The sequence below is a fragment of the Hipposideros armiger genome, unplaced genomic scaffold (assembly GCF_001890085.2).
Source record: "Hipposideros armiger isolate ML-2016 unplaced genomic scaffold, ASM189008v1 scaffold_458, whole genome shotgun sequence".
Taxonomy (NCBI): Eukaryota; Metazoa; Chordata; class Mammalia; order Chiroptera; family Hipposideridae; genus Hipposideros; species Hipposideros armiger.
The window spans coordinates 1,102,544-1,111,476 of NW_017731808.1; positions in this window are offsets into that span (position 1 = coordinate 1,102,544).

Consider the following 8,933-nt stretch of genomic DNA (forward strand, 5'->3'; position numbering starts at 1 on the left):
GAGAGAGAGAGAGAGAGAGAGAGAGAGAGAGAGAGAGAGAGAGAGAGAGAGAATTATTTCATCTCTGACATGGCACAGAACAAAGAGGTGGCCACCATACAGATGGACAAGAAAGATTCAGCTAAATGTTAAGAAAGTCTTAAAGACTAGTTAGTATGATAGTTGAGAAATCTAGGGGTCCCATAAATAAGGGGAGTTTGAACCTACTTGCAAGCTCTCTGCCATGGGCTCCTACTGGCTGCTGATAAGAAAGATTAGGAGCAGGGCAGGAGGCCTTAGAGAGCCCTTGGGTGACACAGGTGGGCATGAAGGTATCAGCAGCTCCTGGGCAGGAACCATCCCCACACGCTTCCCAGACCCTCTTACTAGCAAAAGACTGAACTGCTGAGGGAGGGGCATCAGCAAAGATCCAGTGGTTCTCAGAGACGGGTAAGAGCTTGGAGAGGGACCCCCTCTGTGGGGCAGACCTGAGGGACAGCTGAAAGCTGAGGGGACATAGGAACCCCCAAGCACTCTAGTCCCCATCTAACCACAAGGCCACTGCAGCCCACAGCTGGAGGAATTAGAAGTCTGTGGCATTGAGATAACCATGGCAACCACAAACGCAAACCAGCTGGCTCCTGACCAGATGGTCCAATCCCCCACACTAGGCCTGCAGAAGATGGCAGGCACTGATTTCCAGGCCCGGAGAGTTCCAGCTACACGTTCTGTCAATTATTGAGAAAGCAGCGTGGAAGTCTCCAGCTGTCACTGTGGTTTGTTTATTTCAACACTCAGTTCTTTCAGGTTTTTCTTCATGTATTTTGAAGCTCTGTTATTACGATGTACACACTTAGGACTGTGATGTCTTCCTGATGGTTTGAACCCTTAATCTTTTTTTTAAAAGATTTTATTGGGGAATTGGGGGATGGGAACAGTGCTGGGGAATTGGGGGAAGAGGAACAGACAAGTTTCTGTCCTTTTGTTCTTCAGTCTAGTTGTGGAGGACACCATTTCACTGACCCATGTTGGTGTTATGATCATTGTGCTCTTCCTGGCTGAGGCAGTCGGTCACCGACCATTGGACGGCCACTCACAGGCAGCTCACAGCAGCTCATGGCAGTTCTCGTTAGCTGTCGGCTGCTGGCTGCTTATGCTGGCTGCCAGCCACTCAGGGTGGCTCATGGCAGCCCACTGCAGCCCCTCTGCAGCCTACACCGTGGCCGGCCACTCACGGCAGCCCGGCTCCAGGTCGAGCTGTTGTTCACCATCTTAGCTGTAGAGGGCGCAGCATCACTGGCCTCATGTGGGATCCGAACTGGGGCCCTGCTGCTCAGAGCTGGTGTCCCAAGCCAACTCTTAACCAACTGAGCCATTTGGCCGGCCCCCGCCCCTTAATCTTTATGTAATGTCCGTCTTTATCCCAGGAAACAGTCCTCATGCTGAAATCAGCTTTGTCTCATATAATATCAGCACTCCAGTTTTTTTTTAATTTGTGTCTATACAATTTATCTTTTTCCAAACTTTATATAACCTATCTGTCTTTATTTATTTATTTTTTACTTTTTTTTTTTTTAAGGAGTACACAGTTCACAGTAGCCTATGTGGGGGTTGAACCGGAAACCTTGGTGTTATCAGCACCATGCTCTAACCAACTGAGCTGACTGGCCACCCCTTGTCTTCATATTTCAAGTGGTTTCTTTTAAACAGCATATAGATAAGGAATAGCATTCGTAACACATGAAACAGGATAACATCCTTTAAAGAAGCAGATTAAAAAAAATTTTAGACAAAAATTTTTGTTATGATTTGTTGAAATAAAAAATTTAACATAAGGATTATACACTAGATCAGACACAGCTGAAGAGAGAATTAATGAACTGGAAACTACCTCTGTAACACAAGTAGATAAAGGTTAAAAAATTAAAGTTTAGACAAGGAAGATAGAATGAGAAACTCAAACATATATTTTCTACAAGGAGAAAATAGAGAGTAAGGAAGATGCAATAGTCAAAGATAAGAGAACTTCCAAATTTGGAAAAAAAAGAAAAACACCAAACTGTGCTTTTGCTGGATATCATTTTGGCTGCTAATTATAATCTAAATAAGAGTGGCTTAAACATGATAGAGGCTTCCTTTCTCTCGTGTTAAGAAGCCTGAAGACAGGCTATTATAGGTCAAATGCTAATCAGCCACTCGCTGGTCTCATAGCTCCACGAAAACCTGAGAGTGTCTCTTTGAAATGTAACCATCACGGAAGAAAATGTCTATCTCCCACTTTCCTGGGAGGAGATGGGCTGACTTCAGCTGGCACCTGACTCCAAATCGCAAACCCTACCTCCGTCATAAAGATCCGAGGATTTGAGCAGTTTCATCTTGGACACATGACTCTAATGGGTTGTAACTACTTAACTATACACAAGAGCAAGGTTCCATTCTGTCTTTGCAGTGTCTTCAGCAGACTTCCTGAGATGCATATCACATTCTAGCTAAAGGCTTGTTCTATAACAAAATTGCTTTCTTTATGTTTTACTTTGATGGGGACGTCTTCCGGGTTGGGAGATTTTGTTTTTCATTCTATTTTCCCAACACAGTCCTAGGCTAGTAGAGCAGCTGCCCCTTTGATCAGAGCTCTAGATCTTTTTGTATTTCTGCTTCAACATTCTTAACACATGGCATCATGGAAATAAATGAAATCCACTCAAATGAGACAAGCAAAGAGCTGACCACCGAGGGGTCACCCCCCCATCACTTGTGTTTGGTGGACAGGAGGAGCAGGAAAGCTTCGTAGTGGAAAAAAGGGGCGCCCTCCAGTGAGCCCTGATGGAGGTTGTGGCCTGGGGAAGCTGTCGGCCGGCTAACTAGAAGGGGGGGTCATCCTGTGTGGTTAGGGTGCACTTTTAGCTTCCTCTGGTTGTCTTAAGTTGGACAAAAATTAGAGAAGCTGTCAGTTTTTTAATCAAGGCCTAGACATTTGGGGCCAACTGTTATGGGGTTATCATTTGGCTTCCTGAATCGGTCACTGGAGAACAGTCTGAATTTCTACATGTCTGACTGACAGCAAGGTGGCTCCCTGGACTGGCTGCTGTCAATAAGAAGTTGGTTTTCTGGGCTGGCTACTGCAGCTTGAGAGAAGAATTCTATTTTCTTTTTTGTTTTTAAGATTTTATTTGGGAATTGGGGAGGGGAATAGTGTTGGGGGATCGGGGAAGAGGAACAGACAAGTTGCTGTCGTTTTGTTCTTCCGTCTAGTTGTGGAGGACGTTGCTTCACTGGCCCATGTTGGTATTATCATTGCGCTCTTCCCAGGTGAGGCAGATCTGTCACCGGCCACTGGACGGCCACTCACGCTGGCTGCTGGTCACTCACAGTAGCTCACGGCAGCTCACGGCAGCAGGGGCTGCAGCCTACGCCATCCCTGGTGACTCAAGGCAGCCCAGCTCCAGGATGAACTGTTGTTCACCATCTTAGCTGTAGAGGGCACAGCATCACTGGCCCTCATGTGGGATCCGAACCGGGGCCCTGCTGCTCAGAGCTGGCATCCCAAGCCAGCTCTTAACCAATGTGCCACTTGGCCTGCCCCAGAGTTCTACTTTTATATATGGTCTGGCCATTGTCCATCTGTATATTTAGTCACTCAGCATTCATCATCAAGGTCACCTCATGGTCCCAATATGGTGACTGCAGATCCAGCCATTGCGACCACATTCCAGGCAGAAAAAAGGAGGTAAACAGAGCAAAAAGCATGCCTCCCAGATGCGTCTCTTCACAAGACTTTTTAAATGAGGCTCCGTCCAGATAAATTTGCTTACACCTCTCCAGCCCTTCCTACCTTCAGGGAAGTGGGGAAATGTGATTTTTACTGAACACAGTGATGCCCCACCCCCAAAAATTAAATAAATAAATAAGGCCTTCTGTTAAAGAGAAAAGGGAGCGTGGATACTGGACAGGCAACCAGCAACCTCTTTCACACCTTCAGATTGAAAAAGTGGAAGAATAAAACCATAAGAAAGAAAAAAAAGCACATTTATAGAAAATACATCACTGACTATCGTCTTGAATTTATTCTTCAGTATAAAGTATTTGTTTTATGAGTTACTTTAATAAAGAGCTGGTTGATCAGAACTCTTCATAGTCAAGGTTATATGCATAAAATGTCCTCCCACCCCCACCCCGCATGTGCCTCCCCCTCCAGGGTGCTGAGGCCAAGAGAAAGAGCAGGCTGCATGCACTGATATGAACACAAATTGAAAACTGCTCAACTAAAACAAATTAGCGCAAAGAAATAATCAATTCTTTGGAGTCAGTCACTTGCCAAATTAGCTCTTCAGAGAACTGGCTTTTAGTGATTGCCTGGGAGCCAGGAGAGTTCAAGCAAAAGCCCATCGGATGGAAGGGGTCTTTCCTGTGAGGCTGGCCAGCCCGCTGCCGAGCCTGGGGAGGCCCCAAGGGCTGGAGCGTTGAGTACACAGCACCGGAATTGCTCCCTTTGAAGTGGGTAAGTTATGTCCTCTGGACACAAAGAAATGGAACACAAGCTGGAAAATCACTGCTTTCAGGAGAGAGTGTACATTATGAAGTGCATGGAAATGGGTCCTTTTCGCACATTTGAGACTGAGCGTGCTTTCAAGACAGGGCTCTTGGCAGCCAGTGGCCTCGCTGGGGCAAGCAAGGGACAAGGACACAGCTTCAGAGCCTTTCCAGCATGGGGGGCAGGGTTGGGGGGGTGGGGATGGGGAGGTGAGGGAGGCAGTTTCCATCCAATGCACACAAAGTGCTCAGGAAATGTGAGTGGCCATTATGTGTAATTCTATCCCTGGCCAAGGGTCCAGCTGCTGTAAACACACATGGGTGCGTGCACATGTACGCGCACACATGCACACACTGTGCACACACACACACCACTTGCCTTGCCTTCCCTGGGTTTTTCTCAGCTGCTGGGAATGGGTTAGGAGGTGCTCTGGTCTTTGCGCAGCAGGATTCTTGCCCTACAGCCCCATCCAAACAGCTTGCACCCCCAGAATGAGGTGCCACTCCCCACCTGATCTGCTGGGTCCTCCTGCCGCAGTCTCCCACAGAAAATTCCTCCATCAGAAATTCACTTCTTTCCATTAAGGACTATCCATTATTAAAATGCAAAACAGGAGGGAGGAAGCCGCTGCCAGTGGTCCAACCTGCCAAGAAAACCCAAAGCACCTTCTAATCCTCCCGGGAGGCTGGGAAGGTGGAACCCCCAGGGAGGAGGGAAAAGTTGTCCGGTCCTGCTTTCACTGCATAGTTGGAAGCAAGAATAATTAGAAAAAAAAGAATAGGAAAGTACTGGATTGGAAGCTTTTCAATGGTAAAAAAAAAAAAAAAAGTTGATGGGTTAACATATTTTGACAACTTAACAGGAATTAGTTCTCTGGTCACGTCTACTGGCCACTGACAGGAAAGGCTTCAATTCTGGAGGAAGCGAAACGAGCACCAGCCAGGAAGGGTCAGCACTGCGTCTCTTCACTGCGGTGGAGGCGGCTTCCCTGGGAAGCTGCTGACTGGGCTGAGAAGGGGCCTCGTGAGGACGGCGTGAGGACGTGGCTCCCACAGCACCAGCCACGGGCTTTCCCGATGCCCCTCTGCACTTTTTCCTCATTTTCTGGATTAAGATTTTCTCATTTCATTTTTCTCCTCTCTACTATTTGAGAGTTATATCCTTATCCTGTTTCTAGTCTTTTGCTGGTGCCATTTACATTTTCAACTGTTGACTTAGATGAACAAAGTCTGAAGTTACTAACTCTACCTACTACAGAATACAAATATCTTAGGATTTAACTCTGATTGTCCCCTTTTGTTTGTGTGACATTGTTACCCAGTGTTATGGGGTCTACCTTAGTGAGCTAATAACCCAAATTAGACTCTTCTACTATTACTATTATTGTTGTTGTTGTTGTTATTCACAGTCAATCCTTATTTCTATTCACCCACATGGTCTAATTCCTTTGTCTCTCAGCTTTCTTACTCTGGCTGTAAGGTTCCGTTCATGGTAAACGCCCTTTGTTTTTGCTTGTTTGAAAATGTCTTGGGCCAGCTGAGTGGCTCAGTTGGTTAAGAGCAACAGGGTCGCTGGTTTGAGTCCCACATGGGCCAGTGACGCTGCACCTGAAATGAGCTGCCACTGAGCTGCCAACAGGTGGCAGGATGGCTCAGCTGGTGAGAGCACGTGCTCCTAACAACAAGGTTGCCAGTTCGACTCCCACATGGGATGGTAGACTACACCCACCCGCAACTAAGATTGAACACGGCACCTTTAGCTGAGCGGCTGGGAGCTGCCGACGGGTGGCCAGATGGCGACTGGACTTGGAGCTGAGCTAGCTGCACCCTCCACAACTAAGACTGAAGGACAACAACTCGGCTGTTCCCCTTCCCCAAATCCCCAATAAAATCTAAAAAAAAAAAAAAGAAAGAAAAAAGAAAATGTCTTTATTTCGTCATAGTTGAAGAAAGATAATTTAGCCCAATTTACCAATCCTGTGTTTGGTTTTTCTCAGCATTTTGGTTTTTCCCAGCATTTTGGTTTTTCCACTTCCTTGCAGCTGCTTTGCTTTTTTTTTGCAGCTGTGTCCATAGCTGCCTTGGGCCACTTAGCGTTTCTCTCCACACACTTTTACCATTTTATTTTTGTCTTCCAACAGTAAATGGGAGAAGTGGGAAAGTCACAAGCAGGGGACTAAGGCAGAGATCAGGAAGGAGAAAACCATGCAGATGAGCTTAAGTATAAAATGAACTTAAATTTCACCTCTGAAGATGGGCAGGGGCAGAAAAGATGAAGACAGAAGAGCCAGCCTGAGGAGGGGCGCCGTGGGGGGTGCACGGTGCACGTCTTCTACCTGCCACGTTCCTCTTACCTGCGGCTTGGTCAGCTGCTTAATTCACCTGTATCCAGTGACTTGAGACACACCTTGTCATCCAGTGAGCTTCCATATATACTCGAGGCTGTTCTGCATTTTAGTTCCTATCTATTCACGGGCCTGTACCATGGTTTTCATTACAGATATTGATGGTGTGTGTTACTGCTAGCTGGGTGAGAACCCCCTCAGTTTTTCTGTTTTCCTGGCTGTTTTTTATGTTTGTTTTTCTATATGAAGTTCAGTATTAAATTGCCTAGCTCCATAAAATAGACAGTATGTTTATTGGGATTGCTCTGGATTTATCAAGTTAGGGGGACCTGACGTAACCCGAGTTTAGTCATCCATCCAAAAGCAGTGCTGTCCTCCATTTGTTCCGGGTTACTTTTGTGTCTTTCAAGACTGTTTTAAATTTTCCGCTGTAGACATTTGCACGTTTCTCGTTCAATTTGTTCCTCAGCGTGTTTGCTGCTGCTGTAAATGGAACTTGTCTTCGCTTTTCCATCTTCTGTGCATTGTCTGTGTAGGAAGGCTACTGACGTTGCACTGATGTGATATCCAGACACTGCCCTGGGTTTTCCTTAGTGAGTCTGAGCATCGATTCTCTCAGGTTTCCCAGACACGCTATTATGTCTTCTGCAAACAGAGATGGCTTTGCTTCTCCGCCCTTGCCATGCTCAGTTGGTTCCTCTTGTGTGGCCGCCCTGGCTGGTACCTCTGGTGCCATGGAGGAGGGTAGCAGAGGCAGGGCGTTCTTGCCTCGTTGCTGATCTCAGTGGGAACATCGTGGTCTCTGCAGCAAGAAGGATCCGGGCTTTGGCAGCAAGGTACATAGGTTTTCTCAGGTCAAGAACGGAGCCCTCAGGTGGCTGCAAACAATTGGATGTACTTAATACCACTGAACTGTACATTTGAAAATGGCCAAAATGGTCAATTTTAGGTAGTGTATTTCTTACCACGTCTTTTTAAAAAGAAAGTATCCCTCATTTCCCATTTTCTTGAGTGTTTTTATCATGGATATTGAGTTTCATAAAGGACTGGTATCCCCAGTGGTAAGTATATGAGTTCTGTTTAGATGTGTTACTATGATACATGACACTAATGGATTTGCTAATATGGAACAAACCTTACATTCATTCGCAGATCAACCCTACTCAGTCGTACTGTCTTGTTTTTGTCAGGTGGGGCTGCTGCTGTTAGTGTGTTTGCACGATGCTCATGGATGACACTGGTAACAGGTTTCTTCTTTACCCGGTGTGTCGAATAGTGTGCTTGTCTCATACAGGGAACCCGGAAGCTTTTCTTCCTTTCCGACATGATGGACCATGTCAGGGCGCATGGTGCCAGCTGGTCTCCACAGCTGGATAGAAGTCCCCTGGGGACACGTGGCCCCGGGGCCTGGGAGGTGCCTGGGTAACGTCCCCGTCAGCAGCCTTTGACCTTGAATGGCTTTCCCACAAGCACCGAATAAAGAAGTCTCGCTTACTTCCATCTGTGGTAGTGGTTTCGGGACCTTTGAATATTTAACTTTGTTCAAGTTCAAAGCAGGTTTCACACCAGGGATCAGCTGCAGGGGGACCTTGACCACGTTGGGCTATAGAGCCAGGCTGATCTGGCAACTTTAACCGGGCACAGGGGGACCTGCTATGTCTGCTCCCCAAGTCAGACTGAGAAAGCTGGAGAGTTGAGGCGATAACCACGTGATGTTCGGTCAAGGGCAGTGTCTGCCTTGTTTGCTTTGCAGAACAAGCCACTGTGCCAAGAAGTACGAAGCGGCACGTTTGCATTCTCTTTTTATCAGAATATTTCATAAAAGGACAGACACCCTGAGCCGATGACTTACGACAGACATCCCATATCCTTCTGATTCCTCTGGCTAATGATCTGTATGAGCCAGTCGTCTCCAAGGACACTGATCTGAGAGGATCGGCCCCTGGAACTGCAGGCGCGCAGGGACTCTTACGTTCTCTGTCGTCACCCCGGCTCAGCCTGACCCACACTGCCCACTTGAGGACACGTGGGTGCACGTTCCTGACCATTCGGCCAGGTCCTCTCACGAGCTCTTCTCCC